This window comes from Anomalospiza imberbis, chromosome 5, assembly GCF_031753505.1.
Source record: "Anomalospiza imberbis isolate Cuckoo-Finch-1a 21T00152 chromosome 5, ASM3175350v1, whole genome shotgun sequence".
NCBI classification, from domain to species: Eukaryota; Metazoa; Chordata; class Aves; order Passeriformes; family Viduidae; genus Anomalospiza; species Anomalospiza imberbis.
In genome coordinates this window covers 47,989,935-48,012,731 of record NC_089685.1, presented here as the reverse complement: position 1 = coordinate 48,012,731, position 22,797 = coordinate 47,989,935, and the positions used below count along the sequence as shown (strand labels likewise).

Here is a 22,797-nt window from a genome sequence, read left to right as displayed (position 1 = left end):
GATGGAAGAAGAAATTCTCGAGTTGGAAGGAGATGATGGAGTGGCTTGTGGCTGGACTTCTCTTGTTAGCCATAGACTGAACCAAATTCTCCTAACAGAAGCTGCACTTAGGGTGGTGCGTTGGTGTGCCAGGAGACCTGTTTCAGTGATTACCAGCACAGGAGTAGAGAGAACAAAGGAGAGTTGAAGAAGGTGTGGAGAAGCCCTCCCTTCTCTGTCCCCTCAATCGCATTTGCTGTTGGTACCTAAATAAAGGTGCATTTTGTTGTGATTAAACTGATAGTCCCCTGCTGTTTGCCTTTTTGTACTTTTGGGATCGGTTAACGAACCATCATGACACCCCGCACAAGTGGATCATGACACAGGTACATTGCAATGATCTACCAACTCCAGTGAAAAAAGTTGGTATGAGTTGCCAGTAGCCCACTTATTGCATTGACTCATGCTTTTAGTAAATTTTAAGTGTCAAGCAAATAGGGATTTTTCTGATACTGAGTTTATTGTTGAAATTTTTTTTGAGCCTCTATGTTTTCTAAAGCCTTTAAATTCACAAAGTTGTACTTAATTGAATACTTGAGATCACATGCATGCAATTTGATTTGCCTTGCAACCTTAGATGAATTTTGCTAGGCAGAAACAGTTATTACAGCTGGAGAGCATTGGAGCAGAGGAAAAGTGTTGCTCATTCCCTCATAAACAGGAACTAGACTACACTATGTCTTTATTGGCCCCAAGTTGGGCCTCCTCCTGGGGGCTCCCCTGACAGGGGAAACCCTCCAGGAGCATTTTAGTTCCAGGAAGAGGAGACACACAGGACTTTTACAGTCTTCAGCTTCTTGTTTTATTGTTATCTTATCTAATCTTCAGCATGCTGTCTGCACCAGATCGTGCATGCAGGAAAACAGCACAAAAATGGCTAACAAACTCGTGTTACAAGGCCTTTTAAGCTTAATAAAAAATTAAGTTGCCCAATTAAGAAGGGACACCTACATTATTTTCCCTTCTAACACAATAACTGACCCCTAAAGACCTGCAATGCGGATTTTTCTGCCCAATTACAAGATACCACCTAAACCCATGAAGAAGAAGAAGGAAAGGAGGAAGAGGAAGAAGAAGGAAGGAAGAGGAACACAAGACAACACCCTATACCCTCCATCTTGTTCCCATCTACAACATACTAAAAAACCTAAAACCTAAATTTCTCACCCAAGTGATATACTATACTACTCTCTGTAATCTATTTCACACTTTTGTAATCTCTAGTTTATGTTGAGGCTTTGTAGGCTTTCTCCATGAATGAGGATCGAAGTCAGTGCTTCCCTGGGAGTCAGAACCCCTCAGGGCAGACAGAGAAATATTCCCCTTGCCCTGGGTTTCCACATACACCAATCCTTAATGAGATGAATGAGAAAAAAATAGCTACACCCCTTCTCTGTGGGCTATATATCACTGCCACTTCAGGTATGGCTAGTGAAGTTCTGCAGTTGATCCCTGTCAATGCCAGCATGACCCCAGTAGCCTCCAGTATGATCCCAGTGACTCCCTGTCTCCCAGTTTATCCCAGTTGCTTCCAGCTTGTTCCCAGCCATTGCCACTTCTTCCCAGTTGCTTTCGGCATTATTCCAGTTGCTCACAGCCACTCCCAGTCAATCCCAGCATGATTCCAGTCACCCTCAGGGTGATCCCAGTCTAACTTAGCATGGACCAAGTGTGATTCAAGTGTGATTGCAGTTGCCCTCAGCATAGTTCCAGTTGTTCCCAGTTCCTCCCGTCATGATCCCAGTTAACCCTAAAATAGTCCCAGTCCCTCCCAGCATGTTCCCTCTCACTCCCAGTTGCCCCTAGCGTGGTCCCAGTTCTCCGCTGCATGGTCCCGGTCGTTCCCTATGTGGTTCCAGTCACCTTAGTACGGTTACAGACACTCCCAGTAGATCCCAGTTGTCGCCAGCATGTCTGTAATCATTTCCAGGCACTGCCAGTGGCCCCAGTAAGGTGTTAGCTATCCCAGTATGATCCCCAAGTCATGGCCAGAATATCCCAGTTGTCTCCAGCATGCATCCAGTCATTCCCAGATCCAGCAATTGGCTTGCAGCATGATCCCAGTTTCTCTCAGTTGCTCCCAGTAGCCCAAAGTGTGAGCCCAGTCGCTCCCTTTCAACCCCAATATGATCCCAGTAAGCTCCACTTTGGTCCTAGTCACATGCCAGCACTCCCACTGTGGTCCAATATAATCCCATTTGCCTCCAATCTCTCCCACTATGGTCCCAGCTGCCCCCAGCATGATTCCAGTTGATTTCTAGATCAACCCAGTCAGTCCCAGTTTAATGCCATTTACTCCCAGTTGCTCCCAGTCTTGCCCAGTATGGAGGATGATGTACAGGGTGTGTCCCAAGTCACTCTCAGATACTACCAGTATTAGTCCAGTCACCCCCAGTATGATCCAAGTATGAGCCCAGTGTGCTTCCAGTCACTGCCAGTATGAACCAGTTGTGCTCCACATGGTTCCACTTGCTCTCTTTCACCCTCACATTCGTTCCAGTCACTCCCAGTATGTCCCAATGTACCCCAGTTCCCTCTAGCATGTTCCCAGTCACTCCCAGTTCCTTCTGGTATCATCCCATTTGCTCACAAGCACTCCCAGTGAGCCTCAGTGTAGTCACACTCACTGCCAGTATGATCCCAGTCACCTCCAGCATGATCCCAGTTGATTCCAGTATCAGCCCAGTTGTTTCCAGTCACACCCAGCATTCAGCCAGTCACTCTCAGTTCCTCCCAGTTGATCCTAGCATGGTCTCAATTTCCCCCCGCAGGCTTCTACTCACTCCCAGTATGATCCCAGTATGATCCCAGTCTCCATCAGTGTGATCACAGTCTGGCCTGGCATGGCAGTATGATCCCAGTATGATGTCAGTACAAACCCAGTTGTCGCAATGTATCTGAACAACTTAGGCCTCAGTGCGCACCAGCCATCCCTTCTGTAACTGTTCTTCTCAGAATTTTCTCAGGACACTGTGGAATTCCAGGTTGCTAAGACATAAACTGTGCTAAAATGAGAAAGAAGAAGCTGAGAAAAGACGTATCAGGATTGCAAGAACTAGAAAATAGAGGACTGTAGAACACCTGCACGGTAACCAATCACGGACACTGGGAAATGGAGGCAGAGACCGAGGGAACAGGACAAAAGCACCAGTCAAGAAGAGTGATCTCAGTAGTTTGTAGACTCTATAAAAGTGTGTGTAATGTAAACAAAAAAGGGCTTCTGCTTGATCGCATCGGTCAGTTGTTCAGGAGCCCTGGTTTACCCACAATATATTATACAGACTGGGATCGCACGGACTGGGATTGTACAGACTGGGATTGCACAGACTGGGACCATATGGACTGGGATTATACAGACTGGGATCACATGGACCGGGAGAAAGCATTGGCTACCATCCACAAATAAAGTTGGCCACTTCTCTCTTTCAGCAATGTCCAGGGCCAGCTGAACGGCCTTGAGTCCATCAATTTGGCTTCATCCTCTCTGGGGATCCCATCCCCCTCCCAGCTCAATTTTGGGGTCCCATCCCCCTCTTTCCCCCGCTCCCGTCCATTCCCCATCGTTCCCCCAATTCCCAATCCCCCCCCCCGTGTTTTTTTTGGGGGGGATTCCAGGCCCCTCCTGCTCCGTTTGGGGGTCCCGATCCCCCTTTCGTTTAATTTGGGGCCCCCGTCCCCCTTCTCCCCGCTCTCCCCGCTCCCCCCGCGGCCGGGGCGGCTCCCAGCACCACCAGTGCCACCAGAACGGCCCCAGCTGCCCCCCCCACGGCCCATCCCCATCCCCAGGGTCACCTCCCCCCTCCCCAGATTCCGCTCCCGGGGAGTGCTGGGCGCGGCGGGTCCGCCTAGCATCTGATGAGTCATCAGCAATAATCGCTCTGATTGGCTAGAAATGGCCCCCACGTTGTCTCTGATTGGCTAGCGCTGGGCTATGCCTAGCAACTGATGAGTCAGAGCCATGCCGGGTGCTGATTGGCTGAAAGTCGCTGGGCGGGGCCAGGGCCCCGAATTTCCGCCCGGTAACTGGATCGTCATCAACGCTCCGCGCTCTGATTGGCCAGAATCTGTTTTGGGGTGGGGTCGGGAGGCACTGGGGACCCCTAGGAGCCCCCCGGGTTTGGGGGTTTCGATCCCCCCTCGGCCCTCGGTGCGGCCCTGGGGGTCACCCCAACAGCCCCAAAATGGGAAGTGTCCCCAGAGCCGTTCGGAACCCCCAAAAATGGGCTGGAAGCGGCAGGAGCCGCCCCAAAAAGGGATTGAAGGGTCCGGTCCGGGAGTGGGGGAGGGTCTGGAGATGGGTCCGATCCGGATTGGAGCGGGCTGAGATTGAGGGAGGCTCCGTTCAGCGGCTGGGGAGGGGTCTGGGACTGGGGGAGGGGCCGGGATTGGAGAGAAGTCCGGAATTGTGGGGATGGGTCCATTCCGGGACTGGGCCGGGGTCTCTCCCTGGGATTGGGGTCTGGGATTGTGTCGGGGTCTGTCCCTGATCCCGTTCCTGATCCCGTTTCCGATTGCAGGTTCGCGGGCCCCAAGTTGGGCAACTCCCTGAGGGCTCCCCTGGCAGGGGAGAAACCCTCCTGAAACAGTTCTTTGTCAGGAAAAGCAGACGCACAGGACTTTTTCGGTCTTCAGCTTCTTGTTTTATTGTTATCTTATCAAGAATTCAGCACACTGTCTGCGCCCAGACCTTGCATGCAGGAAAACAGCACAAAAAAGGCTAATGACCTCGTGTTGCAAGGGCTTTTTAAGTCTAATCAAATACTAAACTACCCAATTAAGAAGTGACACCTAGATTATTTCCCTTTCTAACCCAATAACTGACCCCTAAAAACCCACAATGCAGATTTTTCAATCCAATTACAAGATACCACCCAAACCCAAGAAGAAGGAGGAAGAAGAAGAAAGAAGGGACTCGAGAGAACACCCTGTATCCTCCATCTTGAACCCATCTATAACATACTAAAATCCTAAAACCTAAACTTCTCACCCATGGGACATACTACACTACTCTCTACAATCTCTACAATCTATTTCACACTTTCATGGTCTCTAGTTTACTTTGAAGCTTTGGAAGCCTTCTCCATGAATGAGGGTCAAAGTCAGCGCTTTCCTGGGAGTCAGAGCACCCCAGGGCAGACAGGAGGATATTCCCCTTGCCCTGGGTTCCCACACCTGATTATGTTCCTGATCCTGATCCCAATCCTGATCCACATCCCAATCCCATTCCTGATCCTGTTCCCGTTCCTGATCCCATTCCCATTCCCATTCCCATTTCCGATCCCATTCCTGATCCTGTTCTCATTCCTGTTCCCTATCCCAATCCCGCTGCTGTTTCCAGGGAATGGCTCTGATCCCAACCCCGACTCCAAACCTGGGGGGGTCAAACACCCCAAATCCTGGGGTCAACTGCCCCCGACCCCAAATCCTGGGGTTAAAACACTGGGGGGGTCAAACACCCCCAAACCCAAACTCTGGGATGTCAACCTCCCCCCCACCCCGAAACCCAAATTTTAGGATCAAACCCCCCAAATCCCAGATCCTGGGGTTTCAAACGCTCCCCAATTCCCAAATATTTGGGTTAAATCTCCCTGGCCCCTAATCCTGGGGTTTGAAACATTTGGGGTGTCTAACACCCCCAATTCCCAAAGTCTGGTGTCAAATATCCTCAAATCCCAAATCCTGAGCTGCCAAACATCCCCAACACCAAAAGTTTGGGGTCAAACCCCTCAATCCCCAAACTTTGGGGTCAAAGCCCCCCCGATCCCAAATGCTGGGGAGTCAAATCTCCCTGATCCCCCAACTTTGGGGTAAAATCCCCCCAAATCCTATGGTCAATTCCCCAAATTCCCAGATTTTGGGGTTAAAATTCCCAGATCTCAAATCCAGGGGTTTGAAACATTTGGGGTGTCCAACCAACCTCATCCCAAAGTTTGGGGGACAAATACCCCCGATCCCAAATCCTGGGGCCAAAACCCCCAAACCCCAAATACTGGGATCAAAAAACCCCAAATCCCAAAATTTGGGGCAAAAAACCCCAAAATCTCAAATTCTGGGGTCAAAAACCCCCAACTCCCAAACCCTGAGGTGTCAAAATCTCCCAATTCCCAAAGTGTGGGTCAAAAACCCCCAAACCCCGAGGTGTCAAACTCCTTAATCCCCAAGTTTTGGGATCAAACCCCCCCAATCCCTAAAGTTTGGTGTCTAAGACCAAATCCCCTTCTTCCACCCCAGATCTCCACTCCAAATCCTTTTTCCCAGCCTCCCAGGGGTTTTTGGGGTTCCTGAGGGGTTTTGGGGGTTTTTCCCAGCATTGTACCCAGGGTCTCTCTGCAGACATTGCACCTGGAGCTGCCCCAAATAAACCCCAGAGAAACCCAAATAACCCCAAACAAACCCCAATGTGTCCCCCAGGGCTGGAGTGGTTTTTGGGGTGGGGGGGTGGGGGTTGGGTGGAAAAGGAAGAATTTGGGAGGGGAAAAGGGATTTGGGGACACACAAAGGATTTGGGGTGGAAAAAGGAGAATTTGGGGTGGGAAAATGAGGATTTGAGGTCTAAAAAGGACATTTGGGTTGCACAAAGAAGGATTTGGGGTCAATAAAGGAGATTTGGGATGAAAAGAGATTTTGAGTTTAGAAAAAGGAGGATTTGGGGTTTAAAAAAAAAGAGGATTTGGGCCAAGCTGAACTTACCTGGGGGAGTGGGGGCATGGTAAAGGGGGGGGGGGGTTAGGGCAGGGTCAGGACCATTTTGCAGACATTTTTATGGGATTTGGGGACAGTTTTATGGGATTTCGAGTGTTTTGGGGTGGTTTTGAGGGATTTCAGGGTATTTCTATGGGATTTTGGGGTGGTCTGGAGGGACTTTAGGGTGTTTATATGGAATTTTGAGGCAGCTTGAAGGTTTTTGGGGCAAGTTTTAAGGTATTCAGGGGCAGTTTTGAGGGATGGTTTTGGGCAGTTTTCAGGTAGTTTGGAGGGATTTGAGGTGTTTTGGGGCAGTTTTTTGGGTAGTTTTGAGGAATTTTGGGGGGATTTGGGGGTATTTTGGGCCCCTTTTTTGGGGGTTTGGGGGTATTTTGGTGGGGTTTGGGGGTGTTTTAGGTCACTTTTTGGTGAAGGAGATCTTCATGGTATTGCCCTGGGTGATCCCCAAAAATCCAGAGACATTCGCCCCAAAAACCCAGGAATGTTCCCCAAAAATCCGAGTAGGTTCTTCCAGAAAATCCAGGAACTTTTCCCAAGAAAAATCCAATAATGATCCCCCCCAAAACCCGGGAATTTTCCCCCAAAAAATCCGGGAATGTTCCCCAAAAACCTGGGACTGTTCCTCAAAACCCGCCGCATCTGTGAGCCCCCCCGGCCAATAGCGGCGCGCCCCGCCCTGAACCAACCAATCACCATCCTGCACCTCCCCAAACCAACCAATCACCACGCAGCTCCTCCCATCATTGCCCGCCTCCCCATGCTGCTCCAGCCAATCAGAGGCGAGCCGCAAACAGCGCCCCCTGGCGCACCGCCGCGGCTCGGCTGTGTCCTGCAGGAGGCGCTGGAGAGATTGGGGCAGGGATTGGGAGGGTGAAGGGCAAGGGACGGGGATGGGGGGTCCTGGGGGGGCTTTGGGGCTCCAGGGTGGTCCTGGGCGAACCTTGGGGGGCTCTGGGGGGGGTTTGGAGTACCTGGAAGGGATCCTGGGGAAGATTTCGGGGGTCACAGGGCCATCCTGAACCGGGGTCTGGGGGTTTCATGGGGAGGGGGCACAACAGGGATTCCCCCCCAGTTTTTGGGGTGTTTCCCATCATGACCCCTCCCCAAAAAGCTCCAAGGGCCCCCTGAAATGGTTCCTGTCCCCCCAGCCACTGGCCCCCTGATCCAGGATGGCCCCCAGTGAGTCTGGGGGGTTCTGGGGGGATTTGGGGGGCTTTTTTGGGGCTTTGGGGAGTTTTGTTGGGAATTTAGGAGGAATTGTTGGGGTTTTGGAGGGAATTATTGGGCTTTGGGGGGTTTTGTAGATTTGGGGGGTTTTGGATTTTGGGGGATTTTATTGGAGTCTTGCGGGGGTTGTATTTGTAGGGGTTTATTGAAATTTTGGGGAGTTTGTTGAAATTTTGGTGGGTTTCACTGGGATTTTGTGGAATTCTCTGGGGTTTTGGAGGATTTTATTGTGATTTTTAGGGGATTTTGGGGGGTTCTAGTGGGATTTTGGGGGGCTTTGGGGTTGTCCCTGGTATGGGAAAGGGCTGAGAGGCACCAAAATCTCCTTAAAAAACCCTGAAAGTCCCAATAAAACCCACAAAATCCCAATTAAATCTCACAAAATCCCATTAGAACACCCTAGAATCCCAATAAAAGCCCACAAAATCTCTTGAAATCTCAACAAACTCCCCAAAATCCCAATTAAACCACACAAATCCCCCCAAAAATGTCCCCAAAACCACAAAAAGCTCCACAAAATCCTCGCAAGACTAAAAGAAATCCTGTCAACACCCAAAAAACCCCACAAAATCCCACCAAAAATCCCCAAAAAACAAAAAAAAAAAATCCCCAAAAAACACAACCCCCCCAAATATTCCCAATAAATGCCCTCAGAATTCCTATAAAATTTCCCAAATTCCCTAAAAATCCCCCTAAAATACCCAAACATTCCAGAGAATCCCACAAAATCCCAGTAAAACCCACCAAAATTAAAAAAATCAGCAAATGTCGCCCTGTTCCTTTAAAAGTTTCAAAGTTCTTCTAAAAGTTTTTCATGCCTTCTGATGGTTACCTGTTTCTACCGGAGTTCTCACAGATGTTCATGGTAAAAAATGATTGCTTTGCATTCTTCCTTGTGGATGGAGAGAATTGATTGACTGCTGGTTTGACCAGTGCGGTTGGAGAGGTGGCAATTTCACCCTCCAATCCACTGTCACTCTTGGGATTCTGTATACTGGGGAGTCAGAACATAAACTCCTCTCTTCTGGGTCCTTTCTTCTCTCTTTTGCATCTAACGTGCGTGAGTTATTTCGTGTCGTCGTGTGACATCTGGTGGCCGCCGCGTGTAGGACAGCCACGGGTGAGGCGTGGCTCTTTCTCTTTCCCGCTTTGCCTCGCTTTACCTGCAGTGCTTGTGTCCAGGGCAACCCCTGTGCCTTCTATGGAGGACTTCCCGGTCTTGGATGTCTGGGAAGCTCTTCTGGAGCGAAAGAGGGCTTCTGTTCTTTGGGATGGCTTTAAGCAAGTGTTTTACCTGGGCAAAGATCACGGGCTCTTTTCAGCTCCTGAGGAGGCGTTCTCCGGGGAGGCGTGGGGTCTCCTGGGAGTACACCTCATAGTCTCTCTCTCTCTGTTGATTATAGTGCCGGCGTGGTGGCAATGCTCTTGAGCTAGAGACGGACTGATAGGCTTTGGCAGGACTTCAGCCGCCCAGCCTCTGAACGGGGTGACGCTGGAGTCTTTCCGGAGGCAGAGGTGAATGCTGAGTCTTTGCGCGGATCGGTGCCAGCCCCGTCCCTTTCCACGTCCGGGGGGCAGCGGAGCGGGACGGGAACTGCTCCTCTCCAAGCCTTCCCAGCGCTCAGGAAGCCCCTGGCTCAGCCTCCGCTGGAGCCTGATTCGGTGACAGCACTTTGTCCGAACTGCGGGGTTTCCACAACGTATCCCCTGGGAGCGGCGGGAGCGGGGTCGGCTGCTCGCCCCCCACTCTCCCGCTCGGGGTCGATGTCACGGATCGATTCTGCGTCTGCGCAGGTGACTGCGCGTCCGAGGGAGCACGAGTGGTTTTGGCGAGAAGTCAAAGCTAAGGTCAGGAATGTGCTTGATGGTGCCTCTGTGTGTAGCCTCTCTTGGTGGGGAGATGGCTGCTCTGGCCCTGCTGATGCTGCAGGGGACGCGATATCGGGTGCTGTTCAGCCGACTCCCAGTCAGGCATCTGCTTCTGTCCCTGTGGAGTCCACGGGACGGGACTTAGCAGGTGCTGCCGCCTTACCAGGGGGTCTCCAGGCTATCCCTGTGCTCAGGGGCGTTGCTAACAACACCCATCAGCCGTTACCATTGAAAGCTTTGATGGAACGCCGTGGTAAATTTGGAAAATATGGTCTGTGCTCTGTGGAAGTCATGCAGATGCTTCGAGTGTTTGCTGCTGATTTGCTGGCACCTTATGCGAAGCTTGGCTCGTGTCCTTTTTCAGCCTGTAGAATACGACCTTTTTGAGTCTAAATGGACTCAGCTGGCAGCTAGAGCAGTGGAGTGAAATGCTATGTTGGGCCAACAGGATCCCAGACGTGTGATTGGTACTGATGTGCTGCTAGGCACAGGCATTTATGCTGATCCTCAGGGGCAGGCTGGCTTTGCTCCCCTGGTGCTGGATCAGTGCCAGACAACAGGCATGGCAGTGTTGATTCGGACCATAGAAGTGGCTGCTCCAAAGGAGTAATTTGTGACTGTTGTCCAGGGAGCTGATGAGCCTTTCCTGTGATTTGCAGACAGGCTGTCTGCCTCTGTGCAGAAGCTGGTGGAAGATCCTGAGGCAAGGAAGCTTTTGCTTAAGCACCTTGTGAGAAGTAACTGCAATGCCAATTGTAGGATAATCATAAAGGCTCTTCCTGGTGATCCTTCTGTCCCTGGCCGAGGCCTGTGCAAAGGTAGGCACCTCAGGTCATAAGATGGCTGCCTTGGCTACTGCTGTGCAGCCTGCCGTGGCTACTGCTGTGCAGCCGGTCTGGGTGATGCCACAGGGCGGGCAGCGACAGCCAGGGAATGCTCAAGCCACCAAGAGACGGAGAAAGAAGGTACAGCAGGTTGCAACTCCCCTGTTTTTGTGTGGTCGGTGTGGAAGGCTGAACCATACTGCAAATGTCTGTAAGGCGACTGTTCATGCTAATGGCCAGGCTTTGCTGGGCTTGGGAAACGGGAAGCAGAGCACGAAGGGGAGATGCGCCCAGACACAAGCTTCTCTCCAAGCCCCGGAGCCAATGGAGGTCTGCTGAGCCAGCTTGCAGCCAGCACCCGCAGCTCAGCAGGTATTGGTATCTGCACCGCAGCAACATTTGTCATAGATCCTGGCAAAAAACACAAGGTTCCCCTGGATGCCTTTGGTCCCTTGGGTGAGGGCATGAGTGCTCTCCTTATGGGGAGATCTAGTGCCACCCTTCAGGGCATCATTGTGCACGTGGGACTCGCTGATGCAGATTTGAAAGGACAGATTTGTGCCATCGTCTCCACACCCACTCCCCCACCACTATCCCGAAAGAGACACGAATTGCTTAGCTTGTATCTTTTAAGTCTTCTGTTCGCAGGACAGTTGATCGGTTGTGAGGTGATGGCGGCTTTGGATCCACTGGGCCGCCTCAAGTTCACTGGTCTGCTGTCCTGACCAAAAAATGTCCCGAGATGCTGTGTACCCTGTCCATCCCTGGCATGACGCTGCTGGAGATTCGTCTCTGCAGGCTTCTTGACAGCGGCATGGACGTCACAGTTCTCTCCCTTTCCGCCTGGCCCCCAGCGTGGCTCTTGGATCCAGTGGAGACGCCTATTGTGGGATTGGAAGGAACAGCATATTGCTACATGAGCCAGCAGCCCTTGCTGATTGCAAACCCAGAGGGACAGACGGCCATGATTTGGTCTCATGTTACTTCAAACTAGTGTTAACCTCTAGGGGAGGGATGTTCTGTCTGCGTGAGGGGTGCGCATTGGGACGGATTTTTGATGGGGGCTGTAGGAACCCAGGGCAAGGGGAATATCCTCCTGTCTGCCCTGGGGTGCTCTGACTCCCAGGAAAGCGCTGACTTTGACCCTCATTCATGGAGAAGGCTTCCAAAGCTTCAAAGTAAACTAGAGACCATGAAAGTGTGAAATAGATTGTAGAGATTGTAGAGAGTAGTGTAGTATGTCCCATGGGTGAGAAGTTTAGGTTTTAGGATTTTTAGCATATTGTAGAGGGGTACAAGATGGAGGATACAGGGTGTTGTCTCAAGTTCCTTTCTTCTTTCTTCTTCTTCCTTCTTCTTCTTGGGTTTGGGTGGTATCTTGTAATTGGATTGAAAAATCTGCATTGTGGGTTTTTAGGGGTCAGTTATTGGGTTAGAAAGGGAAATAATCTAGGTGCCACTTCTTAATTGGGTAGTTTAGTTTTTGATTAGACTTAAAAAAGCCTTGCAACACGAGGTCATTAGCCTTTTTTGTGCTGTTTTCCTGCATGCAAGGTCTGGGCGCAGACAGTGTGCTGAATTCTTGATAACAATAAAACAAGAAGCTGAAGACCGAAAAAGTCCTGTGCGTCTGCTTTTCCTGACAAAGAACTGTTTCAGGAGGGTTTCTCCCCTGCCAGGGGAGCCCTCAGGGAGTTGCCCAACTTGGGGCCCGCAAACTCACAGGGTGTCACTGCGATGAAGGGCACAGTGTCCTACGCCTCCTTTACAGTGGCTGGTGGACAAACCTGTCTGGGAGAACCAGTGGCCCCTCCCTCAAGACAAATTAGTTGCCCTTCAAAACCTGGTGCAGGAGCAGTTGGACCAGGGTCATCTGGAGCCTTCGAGCAGTCCCTGGAACACTTCTGTCTTCTGCATCAAGAAAAAATCTGGGTAGTGGAGGTTGTTACAAGACCTCCGAAAGGTCAATGCAGTGATGGAAAGCATGGGAACATTGTAGGTGGTCATGCCGTTGCCTACCATGCTTCCCGCAGATTGGCCGATCCTCATTGCGTATTTGAAGGTTTGTTTTTTTATACTTCCTTTGCATCCTGATGACAGACCAAAATTTGCCTTCTCGGTGCCAGCAATCAACACTGCTGAGCCCGCACAGCAATATCAATGGAAATTTTTGCCCCAAGAAATGCAAAATTCTCCGGCCATATGCCAATGGTATGTAGCCCGTGCCTTGTCTGGAGTTCACAAGCAGTTTCCTGATGCCCATCTTTATCGCTATATGGACAACATTTTGGTGGCTGCGTCAACCCAAGGATGAGCTGCTGAGGATACAGCCTCAGTTGCTTGATGCTTTGCATTCTCATGGGCTACAGGTGGCTTCAGAAAAGGTTCAACAACAACCTCCTTGGAAGTATTTGGGGGGTCAAAATTCTGGAAGGGACAATCCGACACCAGGAGGTGCAATTTGTGCATTCAGTGAAGACACTGAATGATGCCCAGAAATTGGTAGGTGTCATCACTTGGTTACGTCCGTACCTGGGACTGACCAACACACAGCTGTCTCATCTGTTTGATTTGTTAAAGGGAGACTCTGATTTAAAGTTACCTCACACATTGATCCCTGAGGCACATCAGGTGCTGGAGGAGGTTCAGTGAGCTGTTTCTGCTTGCCAGGTTTATCGCATTGATCCTTCCGTTGATGTCACTGTGTTCATTACCACTCCAGATTCACATCCCACAGGCATCATTGGCCAATGGAGTGACAAATGGTCCAATTATTTGTACATCCTGGAATGGGTTTTCCTACCCCATCAGCCACAGAAGACAGCAACCGCATTGTTTGAGCTACTTGCTCGCTTGATAATCAAATGCCGGCAACGGTGTTTGCAATTGATGGGTGCGGATCACACAAAGATCATACTCCTGGTACAGCAGGAGGATTTTGACTGGAGCTTTGCACACAGTGTGTCCCTGCAAAGTGCTCTGGAAAACTTTTCAGGGCAGATCACTTATCATCTGCCCAGTCACATGCTACTGGAGGTGGTGAAATTCACACAAATCTCTTTGTGGCCCAAAAACAGTCAGGAGCCAGTGCAAGGACTCACTGTCTTCACTGATGGTTCAGGGAAGACAGGGAAGGCCATTGTTACTTGGAGGGATGGATCCGAGTGGCAGGTTCTGGAAGGTCATGAGGATGGGTCAGCCCAATTGGTTGAATTGAGGGCTGCTGTCATGGCATTTGAGAAATTTTCCCAGGAACCTTTCAATTTGGTCATGGATTCTGCCTATGTGGCCGACATCGCACAGCAGTTGGGTTATTCAGTTTTGAAGGTCAGTAATCCTGCCTTTTTTCATTTACTGAAGACCTTGTGGTGTGCCATTCAGGCCTGGGTTCATCCGTACTACGTTCTGCATGTAAGGAGTCACACCAATTTGCCAGGGTTTGTGGCAGAAGGTAACGCAAGGGCTGACAAGTTGGCTAACCCAGTGTGGGTAGCACCTCAGCCTGACACACTCGCGCAGGCCAAGGGCATCGCATGGGTTTCTCCATCAGAACTCAGAAGCAGTTTCAGTTGATGCCAACTGAGGCTTGTGACATTGTTCAGTTGTGTGACGACTGTCACGCTCTTGCTGCACCTTTGCTGGTAGGGTAAACCCCAGAGGCCTTGGGGCCTTGGAGCTTTGGCAGACCGATGTCACCCAGATTGCTGAGTTTGGCTGGCTCAAGTATGTGCATGTCACTGTGGACACGTTCTCCTCTGTGATGTGGGATTCTGCTCACACTGGAGAAAAGGCCCGCGATGTCCTTGCCCACTGGAGGCAAGCCTTTGACATTCTGGGCATACCTACTGCTGTGAAAACCGACAGTGGTCCTGCTTACGCACCGCAGAAGGTGCAGCAGTTCCTGCAGTCACGGGCTGTGTCACACAAGTTTGGTATCCCTCATTCTCCGACTGGTCATGTTATTGCAGAAAACGGTCATGGTGCTCTGAAGCGGGTTCTTCAAAAGCAAAAACAGGGAATGCAGGGTGAAACGCTGCACAGTCAGTTGGCAAAAGCTTTGTATACCATCAGTCATCTGACTGTGCTGCAGAATTCAAATAACCCTGTCATTTTAAATCATCACCTGTCGTTGCAGGCTTTGGACGAGACACATCAGCCTCAAGCGAAGGTTCGGGTGCAGAATTTAGTCACCAAACAGTGGGAAGGTCCCTATGACCTTATTGTTTCAGGGTGTGGGTATGCGTGCATATCCACAGGGTATGCAGGATACTGGGTACGCTGGGTACCTTCGAAGTGTGTTCATCCTGACCTGTGACCGCAGAGACAGAATCCATCATTTTGCCAACAAGCAAAATGGAAACCATGACCAAACTGAAAGTTATCAAGTGGATGAATCACTGAGTGATGGCTTAGATGCAGACGACATGAGTGATCACTCTGATGATTTCTCCAAGAGTGGACACTGAACATTGTTCAAATTTTTCTCTTTTAACATTGTTCATTTTTCTTTTCCTTTTTTTCTTAACGGAAAAAGGGTGAGATGTTGCCCTGTTATTTTAAAAGTTTCAAAGTTCTTCTAAAAGTTTTTCATGCCTTCTGATGTTTACATATTTCTACTGGAGTTCTCACAGATGTTCATGGTAAAAAATGATTGCTTTGCATTCTTCCTTGTGGGTGGAGAGAATTGATTGACTGCTGGTTTGACCAGTGCGGTTGGAGAGGTGGCAATTTCACCCTCCAATCCACTGTCACTCTTAGGATTCTATATATTGGGGAGTCAGAAAATAAACTTCTCTCTTTTGGTTCCTTCCTTCCCTCTTTTGCATCTAACGTGCATGAGTTATTTCGTGTCGTAGTGTGTGGGAAGATAGGGACAAGCAATCGGAAGATTACGTGCTGTACGGAAAGATAGGATCTCCCCTTTGTTTGTTAGTATTGTTGCTGTCTATTTACCGAGCTAGCCAAGACTGAGCGGCTTGTGACGCAAGCAGACGGAAGTGATGTAACCCCAAGCTATATAATGCTGTGTAACTTGGAAATAAATGCCATTTTACCGTCCACCACATTGGTGTCTGTGAGTACTTGGCCCGAGCAGTCTGAGGTGGCTGCCGTGCCGTCCCTGAACCAGGTCGTCACGCCTCGGTGGAGGCAACAAGTGGTGCCGAAACCCAGGAAGTGGGGAACAGGATTCGCCTGGATGGGTGAATGGCGGCTGGAACGGCGGGACCAGCCCGGCGGGGAGGACGCTCCCGGACCAGCAAGAAGAATGGAAGCCCTCACAAAGGTCGTACCACAATTACATAAGCAATGGGGAATTGATTGCAGACCTAAAGAATTCATTTCTGCCGTTACTAGGCTTTTGCAAATAGGTGTTATTGACCGCCTGGTGGATATACTCCACTCGGACGTGTGGGACAGGTGCACTAAAGCCTTGGCGGAGGACACCATGTCCTCCGGTAGCGGGAAATATCTTAAATCATGGGGCAAAGTCATGCAGGCTTTGTGAACTGCTTTACAAGAGCAGGAAACCTGTAGGGTCGCCCAAGATTACCTGCTCGCCACCCCCAAACTGGGGGTTGGCGCAACGACGCAGACCTCGGATGGCGACCTTCTGACCGAGCCTAGCAGCTCACAAGAGCGGGGCGATCTCTTGTTGCCCCCATGCCCATCCAGCCCTGTCCCTGAGCCCCTGTCTGTGCAGCAGCAAAAATCTTTGTGGGACGAGTTACTTGACGAGGTCAGAAATATTGCTGATAACTTAGAACTAGAGGAACGTGGGACAGACTCCCACCGTATGCCCCAAAAAATTTCTCCGGGCAGCAGATCGAAGGGCAGGGTCCAGGTGTTACGGGTGGGTGGAATGGGGGAGCCGTTGAGTGTGGCAAGTGCATACGAGCAGAAGTGGGAGGAGGTTCAAGAAAAGGGGGACAGCAAGAATGACCACAGAGGGGTGGAGAATGTAAATAAAGGGGATAAGCCCAATCAGAACACGTGCCGCAAGACATGCCTTTATATGGTTAAGCCTTCTGTAAGTAGGGGACGGAGTGACCTTAGGGGAAGGGAACGGCCCACCCATCATAAGAGGGAGCGGGGGCGGAGCTTGACAAAAAGGTACCGGAGCCCGGAACTGTCCAGTCAGTCAACTTCCGCCTCTGCATCAGATACCAGCTGGGATGAGTGGTCAGACAGCCGGTCCATTACCGATTCAGATTTGGAATACGAGGGAGTCAACACAAGTAAAAGTAGAAGTGATAACTCTCCTGCACTGACAAAAAGGGGACAAGAGAGGGATACTCCATTCACGGACTGAAAAAACATACAAATTGCTTGTGCCGATTTGGTCTTGCCTGCCACTTTGGCATTCCTGGTTCGAGTCACAGATGGAGGGCAAAGGGCCTACACCCCCGTGAATCCCAAAGATATACAAGTGATCATTAAAGCAATTTCAGATAAAAGAATCAACTCCGCTATGGTCTCCACCCTTGTGGACAGTGTGTTCGGGAATGATGATATGCTCCCATTTGACATAAAACAAGTGTGCAGAATGATTTTTGACGGGGTGGAAATGATTGTTTTCAAACAGGAGTGGGAGAATAATTGCACGAAGCAGCTTTCCCAGGTAACCGGCACAGACCACCCACTACATGGCTCCAGCCTGCAGCGACTAATGGGTACCGACCCAGCAATGATTACACCTCAGGCACAAGCTCAGCACTTACGGGCCCCTGAAGTTGCGGTGACCACTCGTGCAGCCAGAGAAGCCATCCGCATAGCCTGCAGAGTAGTCGCCAAACCAGCGCCATGGTCTACCATAAAACAAGCCGAGAGCGAAAGGTTCACCCAATTTGTAGACCGCCTCCAGGCAGCGATCGATTCCTCGTCTCTGCCCGTGGAAGCAAAAGGCCCAGTTGTACAGGAATGCTTACATCAACAATGCAATTCAGCTACCAAAGAAATTCTACGCTCACTGCCGGCTGGAGCGAGCCTCGCGACCATGATTAAACACGTCGCAAAAGAGGAACATCTAGCCCCTATTCAGGCAGCTGTCTGTACAGCGATAGCCAATGTGATGGCATGCTTTAAATGCGACCGGCTGGGCCACGTCGCATCAAACTGTCCCCAAGCGGATGACCCGCAACCTTCAGTCCTCTCACTACCCCTGCATCAAAACCGATCCAGAGGACCATGTTGGGCCTGCGTAAAAAAGGGGCACTTCGCAAAAGACTGCAGGTCTAAGGCGCAGGGAAACGGGATGGGGGGTGGGCGGGCAGGCTGTGTGCAGCCCCCTCCCACTTGGGATGTGAAGCGGCCCAGCTATGCCTATCCCGGATGGAACGGGGGGCTCCCGAATCTGCCATCCTCCCAAATAGCAACCGGTTCTGCTACCTACCCGATGACTCAATCAAACCTGGGAACAACCTCGAATCAACAAGAACCGCTCTCAGAGAATGAGACCCCTGGGTGGCCCTGGCTGTAGAATGCAATAACCCTCCCACAGTGTGGGGAAGTTGCTGCCTTTACAACTTCTCCATGTTCCCCCAAAATTCCCCTTCAGACAACATCACCATCAACATCCCTTTTCTGATCGACACTGGAGCGGACATTACTGTTATCCCAGAAACAAACTGGCCTCCACGTTGGAAATTGGAAGAAGCTCCTTCGGTAGGCGGAGTCGGAGGATTGTCCCAAGCCTGAAAGAGTGCTCAACTAATAGCCATAACGCTCCATACGGAGAAGGGACCTGAAAAAACCATCACTCTCTTCCCATGTATCATGTCAGGTGTTCCGCCTTTATTGGGAAGAGATGCTTTAGCTCAAATAAAAGTCAGGGTGACAAATTTAGCCTGAGGGCCACTGCCACACACCCACCCTTCCCAATCAAACTGACGTAGAAGTCCCACAACCCAGTGTGGGTCGAGCAGTGGCCCTTACCAGAGCCTCGAATGACCGCCCTTCTTGAGTTACTTAATCGCCAGTTGCAACCAGGCCACATAGAGCCCTCCACCAGTTCCTGGAACACCCCAGTCTTTGTGATTCCCAAAAGAAGTGGTGAAGGCTATCGGCTTTGTCTTGATTTGCGTGAAGTAAACAAGAAAATTCAACCAATGCGCCCTGTCCAAACGCTGCTGCCCGCAAACTCCATGATACCAGAAGGACAGCCTTGCACGGTACTTGACATCAAAGACTGTTTTTTCTCAATACCGCTGCATGAGGAAGATAAAGAGCGGTTTGCCTTTTCCGTTGTGCTCCCGAATGGCCAGCGCCCCAACCTGCGCTTTTAGTGGACAGTGTTACCCCAAGATATGGTCAACTCCCCCACTATCTGCCAAATCACAGTGGATCGAGCATTGATATCAATCCGAGGTGAAGACCCAACTACTACCATCATCCAGTATATGGATGACATCCTGATCGCCGTGCCATCAGCAGGTCAAGTAGACTGATTAATGTCTTCTGTCTCACAAACCTTGCAAGCAAATGGGTTTGAAATTGCAGACACTAAAATAAAAAAGGGGCCTTGCGTGACCTTTTTAGGAGTGCAAATCATGGGCTCCTATGTAAGCCCTCCACAAATAAAAATCCGTAGGAACATCAATACGTTCCACAATGCACACCATTGGGATCTCTACAATGGCTTCACAACATTGTCTTGATTCCCCCCAAAATCTCGTCCCCGCTATACCTTCTTTTGCAAGGGAATCGGCCATGGGAGAAAAAGTCTTTAACCCCAGAGGCAATAAGCTCGCTTGATTTCATTGAACGTCAGATGTCCTCGGGCTCGCGCTCGAGATGGGATCCAGGCGTGCTGCTTGATTTGTATGTCCACTTCACAGAAGGAGGGGGGGTAGGAGCGCTAGCTCAAGGAACTCCCAAGGTCTCTCCGTGGTGGGGGTTGAGCTTGCTGGGCCAGGCCCTCTGAGCTCTGCTGGAGCCACATGGACACTGAGCAGGAGCAGTGGGATCGGTGGGAGGACACTGGTTTTGGGGAGCCCCAGGAGAGCCGTGGCTTCCCTGAGTGGGAACACAGAGAGAGGAGACTCCCAGAAGGCCAAAGCGGGGACCCCAAGATAGGGGGACCCCAGGGATTTCTGGGACCGTGGTGGGGGGTGCTGGGGGCTGAAGGGGTGGGATGGCTGGGAAAGGGGTTCAGGGGACCCGGGACCGGAAGTGGCTGCTCCCACTATGAGCCCAGTTGCTACCAGTATGAGCCCAGTCCCTCCCAGTCATTCCCTATGATGATGCAATTTGCCCCCCGCAAGGTCCCAGTTGCTCCCAGTTCCTCCCATTTCATTCCAGTGTGTTCCCAGTTCTCCTAGTTGCCCCTAGCACAGTCCTAGTCACTCCCAGTATGATCCCATTCTCTCCCACCAAAGCCCAAGTCGCTCCCACATGCCCCCAGTGTGTTCCCAGTTCCCCCAGCACACTCCCAGTCCCTCCCAGTGTGGTCCCAATCACCACCTCTATGGTCTCAGAGACTCCCAGTATATTCCAGTTGCCCTGAACATTCTCGTAGTCATTGCCAAGCACTCTCAGTTATCTTAGCCTGGTGCACTTTCCCCCACTTTTATCCCAGTTGCTCCCAGTTCCTCTAAGTGTGTCCCCAGTGTCCCCAGCATGGGCCTGGTAGCTCCTAGTAACCCCCAGTCAGGGTCCAGTCACACCCACTATAATCCCAGTAGCCACTCCCAGTATGATCCCAGTCACGCCCAGTCTGATGCCAGTGCCCCCAGTGTGTTCCCAGTTGCTCCCTGTCAATGCCAGCATGACCCCAGTAGCCTCCAGTATGATCCCAGTGACTCCCGGTCTCTTCCAGTTTATCCCAGTTGCTTCCAGCTTGTTCCCAACCATTGCCACTTCTTCCCAGTTGCTTTCAGCATGATTCGAGTTCTTCACAGCCACTCCCAGTCAATCCCAGCATGATTCCAGTCACCCTCAGGGTGATCCCAGTTGCTCTCAGCATGGGCCCAGCGGGTCCCAGTGTGGTTCCAGCACTCCACTATGGTTCCAGACACTCCCACTATGGTCCCAGTTGAACCCAGTTGCCCCTGCTATAGTCCCAGTCACTCCCCATATGATCCCAGTCCCTCCCAGCATGGTCCCACTCACTCCAAGTTGCCCCCAGTGTGGTCCTAGTTCTCCCCAGTATGTTCCCAGTTATTCCCAGTCTGGTTCCAGCCACCCCAGTATGGTTACAGTCACTTTCAGTATATCCCAGTAGCCACCAGCATGTCTGTAATCATTTCCAGGCACTGCCAGTGGCCCCAGTAAGGTGTTAGTTATCCCAATATGATCCCCCAGTCATGACCAGTTGCCTCCAGGACGCATCCAGTCATTTCCAGTTACTCCAGTTTGCTTGCAGCATGATCCCAGTTTCTCTCAGTTGCTCCCAGTAGCCCAAAGTGTGATCCCAGTCGCTCCCTTTCAACCCCAATATGATCCCAGTAAGCTCCACTTTGGTCCTAGTCACATGCCAGCACTTCCACTGTGTCCAGTATAAACCCAGTTGCTTCCAATCTCTCCCACTATGGTCCCAGCTGCCCCCAGCATGGTTCGAGTTGCTTCCTAGATCAAACCAGTCAGTCCCAGTACGATGCCTTTTGCTCCCAGTGTGGTCCCAGTTGCTCCCAGTCACCCTGAGTATGGGGGATGATGTGCAGGGTATGTTCTCAGTTGCTCTCAGATACTACCAGTATTAGTCCAGTCACTCCCAGTATGATCCAAATATGAGCCCAGTGTGCTTCCAGTCACTGCCAGTATGAACCAGTTGTGCTCCACATGGTTCCACTTGCTCTCTTTCACCCTCACATTCGTTCCAGTCACTCCCAGTATGTCCCAATGTACCCCAGTTCCCTCTAGCATGTTCCCAGTCACTCCCAGCTCCTTCTGGTATCATCCCATTTGCTCACAAGCACTCCCAGTCAGCCTCAGTGTAGTCACACTCACTGCCAGTATGATCCCAGTCACCTCCAGCATGATCCCAGTTGATCCCAGTATCAGCCCAGTTGTTTCCAGTCACACCCAGCATTCAGCCAGTCACTCCCAGTTCCTCCCAGTTGGGTTTGTTTTTGGGGGGAAGTTTGGAGAATGAAGAACTCCAAAGCTGGGTGGAAAAGCCCCCTTGGGGCGACATTGGGGGTCCTGGTGGTGGCTGCTGGCAGAGGCAGCCTGGAGGAGCAGAGCCCTGTGTCCCCCAGGAGCCCAAAGTGGGGAGCCCAGAGAGGGCAGAGTGCTACCATTGGTGGGACCCTCAACAGCCTGGAGAGGGGAGGGGGGGACTCCTTGGAGTCCCTGCACCCCAAAGCAGAGAATAAGGGGAGAAGGGAACCCAGGAGCCCAAAACTCCCTGACATCCTTAAACAGGAGACCCAAGAGGGGGGAGCTTTTCACATTCCTGGGACTTCCAGCAGCCTGGGGAGAGCAGCGACCAAGGAGAAGGGGGACCCCCCAATACAAGCATGATCCCAGCAGCTGGGACAGGGGGGAAGCCCGAACACCAAAGGGGAGAGACCAAGGACAGGAAACTCCTGGGAGGAATTTTCAGGGCTGAATCTTGGTGTTTGGGAGGTTTTTATGGACCTCAGATGGCTGGTGACTTCTAGAGATGGACTTGGGCAGAGGGACCTTCAAAGTCAATGTGCTCATCCCTTGTTTTCCCCAAACCAGGATTTCCCATTCCCAGGATTGGCTGGATGGAGGAGGAGGCTGCAAGGAAGAGGAAGATGCCCCGGGACACCTAGGCAGGTGAGGAGAAGTCATGGCCCCTTTCCCCCTCTCTCCTGCTCCATCTCTGTAAGAGACGGTCCGAAGTTCCCCTCATTTTTGCCTCACAATCGTCATAATGGCAGAGACTAAGATCCTGAAGACCCCGACTGGAGTTCTGGCCTAGCTGAGGTGGATGCTTGCCAAATGATTGTTTGCAGGTGTGTTTGCTGTGTCGCCACACTACACTGCTTCGAGCAGGGCCTGGCAAGGAGCGGTTTGCTCTATACGCTTCTGGATATTCTCAGTTCAGTCAGAGAGAAAAAGATTTCTGCCAGGCTAAGCCTGGGAAAAAGTCAGTCCAGGAGGATTGTAAACAATCTATTATCTTGCTTTCCATTCATATTGTTTATAGATATGTTCTACCACTGTG

At 51.1% G+C, this 22,797-nt stretch overlaps 2 long non-coding RNA genes across 2 annotated transcripts; one reads left to right on the top strand and one right to left on the bottom strand.

Annotated features, from left to right (window-relative positions):
• Positions 1–1,913: 1,913 nt before the first annotated feature.
• LOC137474173 (uncharacterized) lies at positions 1,914–21,116 on the top strand. Its single transcript, XR_010999213.1, has 3 exons — positions 1,914–2,217; positions 2,321–2,713; positions 20,376–21,116. It is a non-coding gene; the product is annotated as an uncharacterized lncRNA (long non-coding RNA).
• On the bottom strand, positions 21,009–21,976 carry LOC137474174 (uncharacterized). The gene is made up of 2 exons (XR_010999214.1): positions 21,255–21,976; positions 21,009–21,141 (listed from the first exon to the last, which is right to left on the bottom strand). It is a non-coding gene; the product is annotated as an uncharacterized lncRNA (long non-coding RNA).
• Positions 21,977–22,797: the final 821 nt, after the last annotated feature.